Source organism: Papaver somniferum, chromosome 11, assembly GCF_003573695.1.
Source record: "Papaver somniferum cultivar HN1 chromosome 11, ASM357369v1, whole genome shotgun sequence".
In the NCBI taxonomy this organism is placed as follows: Eukaryota; Viridiplantae; Streptophyta; class Magnoliopsida; order Ranunculales; family Papaveraceae; genus Papaver; species Papaver somniferum.
In genome coordinates, this window is record NC_039368.1 from 122,869,813 (window position 1) to 122,873,941 (window position 4,129).

The window sequence follows — 4,129 nt, forward strand, 5'->3', positions numbered from 1 at the left end:
AAAAAAAAAAAAGAAACATAACTAAACAAAAGATGATGGATCGAGATGTGAATTCATACCATTCTTTCATAGAAGAACCATGAAAACAGAGGACTAGATCATTCAGAATCCCATTCTTCTTCACTGCTGCTGTCGACAATCGTAACCACATCTTTGTATGGCCAATCATCATCAACATCATCTTCTTCATCTTCATCCTCAAGCGCTGGCCCAAACCAAAATAAGTGTTCTGGATCATCTAAATCATCATCATCATCATCCTCAGAATCATACTCATCATCATACTCATCATCCTCTTCATCATCCTCCTCTTCTTCATCGTCAACAGCATCATAATCATCATCCTCTTCATCTCCAAAACAAGGAACAACCTTGCAACCAAAATAACCAACAATCTCGTTGTCTTCATCATCAAGAAGAAGAAATCGGAAGGAAGTTACTACTATAGAAGTCATTTTCTCTGGTTTGATACTAAAACTTTCAGTTTTTGATACTAAAACCCTAGGTTCAGTTTAGAGAGAGACTTGGAAAAGAAAAAGGCGAGTAGTAGTACTCTCCTAGTCTCCCTTGCTCGTGTTTTATACCGTGACACACGTTTTCACTTTAAGATTCAACCTCTAGCTTAGCCACGTACAAGCATGATAACTTGGCTAGTGAACTAGAATAGCTTTGGAAAATAAATAAATACAATATAGTATAAAATAAAAAAATTGGGTGGAAAATTAACATCAAGGAATTTAACTTGGAAGAAATATAAATTGGTTTACAAGCTCGTCCAAGAGTGACATCGGTAAAAATGGAAAATTAACATTAAGCAATTTGTCTCGGTGGAAATACTCCCCGGAAACTTAGATTTGGACAAAAAATTCTTGCTAAGGTCGTGACATCGAAATAAATAAAAATTGGTTTAGAAGCTCGTCCAAGAGTGACATCGGTAAAAATAGAAAATTAAATCAATTTATCTCGGTGATCTCCGGAAACTTAGATTTGGATGAAATATAATTGCTAAGATATCTTGACATCGAAACAAAAATCCAGGGTTTATAAGCTTGTCCAAGAGTAACATCGGTAAAAATTGAAAATTACCATCAATCAATTTATCTTGGTGGAGATATTCCCCGGTAAACTTAGATTTGGGCGATAAATTGTACTTGCTAAGATTGTGATATCAAAATATAAATTGGTTTATAAGCTCGTCCATGACATCAGTAAAAATAGAAAATTAATTCAATTTATCTCGGTGATCTCGGGAAACTTAGATTTTGGATGAAACTTAGATTTTACAAGCTCGTTCAAGAGTGACATCGGAAAAAATGGAAAATTACCATCAATCAATTTATCTTGGTGGAAATACTCTCGGAAACTTAATTTTGGATGAGCTATACTCTTTTTGATCGTGACATCGAAATAAAAAATGGTTTGGCTGAATAAGCCATGTCCAAGAGTGACATTGGTAAAAAAAACTTGGATATCGAGTCTTGTCGACGAAGCCAATCATAGTCGTTCGTGAATTTATAATGCCGACCAATCAAATAAACTAGTTACACCTGACAATCTAAGATCCCCAAACATCCTTGCCAATATTATCGGTTGATCAGTCCGATACGACCAATAATGCGATATTATCGGATATTCATATTTATATATCACTGATATTTCATGTTTCGTCCAGAATAAAGGCATAAACATGATAAAATCCTATATTATCGGCCAGTATTTAAAAAAATAAATACCGATGGATTCTTTTAATACAAATTTAGTTGTAGGAGCTAGCTAGAATTGCTTCTAAGAATATGAATTGGGATTTTAATCAAAAAAAAATTGCACAAAAAAAAATTTATGATCTTCCAAGGCACTAGCTAGTACTATATTACTCCGTAATAATTTATTAGTTTGCTTTTAAAAATATGTGAATTGAGAGTAAAATAGTGCAATGTAGTTGACTAAATTAGTAAAGAAAAGATACTATTATATATCCAAGGCACTAGTAACGAAGGAATTAGCTAGTACAATAATAAGTACTCCAGTTTAGATGTTAAGCGGTAACAACAACAACAACAAAAATAGAAAATATCTTGAAGGGAAATCAAATTTCAAAAACGTTAGTGAGGCACAGTGGTTCACTTTAGTTATTTTAAGTTTGAGGTTGGAGGTTCTAAACTCTTTAGACCTTTTTTATTTTTCTTTAAAATTTAAGCATTATGTGGCACAGTGCTGATTTGATTTTGCTTGACCTATTTTGTTTTTGGTCAGGACTTAGGGACCAGGGTATTGAGATATGGCATGATGCCTGAACCAAACCATGTTGCAGTTCAAGATATGGCCCATCTGTTAACTAATTATCAAATCAAATAATCATGCCAAATATACACAAGTGTGCTAATTTTATTTGGTATTTGACCTTATGTTTGACCATTGTGCTGATTTTTTTTGGTATTTGACCTTATGTTTGACCATTTTTTGTACACCTAACTATGTTTGACCATTTTTTGTACACCTAACAAATCTCATCAATGTTAAGCCATTTCAGGTGTGAACATTGCCATTATAGATGCAGTACACCAGCGACACATCATGTCTCTCAACAGGTGCTGGCGCTGCAGTATCAACCAAAAAATCAAATATGATAATTAGTGCTTGGTTGAACTGTCTATCAACCCCTTAATGGCAGATTTATTAGATATTGACCATCGGAAGAATCTGCAATTAGGCTAATCGGGGTGTACCAAATTAGTGGGGGGTGTACCAGCCCCAAGGCAAAACCAGTTTTCTCTTATGATTTTTGAACCCACCACCCGCTAATTTGGTACACTCCCATTAGCAATGTTGGTGTGCAGGAGTTATTATGATGGGTTTAGGACTTGTTGCGCATGTCTTTAAATAGGCGTGAATTGCTAAGGGACTAGACGTTCCACCGAACGCCTTAAATGACTATTAATGTCATCTTCTCTACAAAAGTAAATTAAACATAGAATTTACAAAACACACAAAATCATCCTAAATTAGGCAAGGAAATTAAGAAAAGAAAACATAGATTAGAGATAATGGGTGATCTAGGAGGAAATAATGCTAACGGAGATAATCAACCTTCTGCACCTATTAAGTTCGCCAAGAAAGTTGCCAAGACTCTCTCTACTGGAGAGTTGGAGAATTTGATGGACTTTTTGCAGCAAGAGATTGACGAGAAAATCGTCTGATTGAGTTCGAAAGAGTTCGTCAGGAAAATGCTTCACTATATGAACAATGGAAGAGGAAGAGAATTGCAAGAGATGTGAGGAAAGCCAGAGAAAGAGAGGAGAGAGATGAGGGGAGAAGGAGCAAATTTTTTTGGAGAAAGACTCGCAGAGCAACCTCAAGTGATTCTGAAGAGAAAGAGAATGATTTTGAGAGAAGTGATGATCATGAGAGAAATTCTGAGACAGAGAAACAAAGGAGGAAGAGAGAAAAGAAGATTGAGGATGCATGGTATGAAAGGTTCTTAGCAGAAAAAGCAATCCCTAGGCTTTTTGCAAGAACCATGGATGAGAGATTGAATGTTGATTATGATGGAGAAACAATTGATGGTGTTGATGAGAATGGTGAACCAGTTGAGGTTAGAGATTTGTAGGAAGAGAATGAAGATGAGGAAGGAAGTGAAGATGCAGGTGATGAAGGTTATGGAAGTGCAACTGAAACAGGCAGTCAGCATAGCAATGATTACAGCGATCATGAGATGGGCATCGACAACGACGACGATAGCAGTCAGCAGAGCAATGAGAACAACGGTGATGATTCTGAATAATCATCCCTGGAACATCAACAAGATTTCGATGGTAAAGCTTCGATTTTGTGAAATCGTACTAAGAGCTTCTTCGTGAAAATTCAAAGAAATCTTGTAGGTGTTTGCTGATCATTTTGCTCATTGCTGATTTTCCTCATATTGTTGCATCTGCTGACAGATGTTTTCTTGTGGTTATGTTGCTATTTGGATATTTTTCTTTTTTTGGAACATGTGGGATTTTTTTGATATTGTTATGCAGATGGTAACTACTAACAGTTTTAAGGTGTTAAAAGTTTTAAGGTTTAATGGTTTTAAGGTGTTTTGCATGGGGTAACATTTTTAGTTTGTTTGTAATTAAGGTGTGTGTTT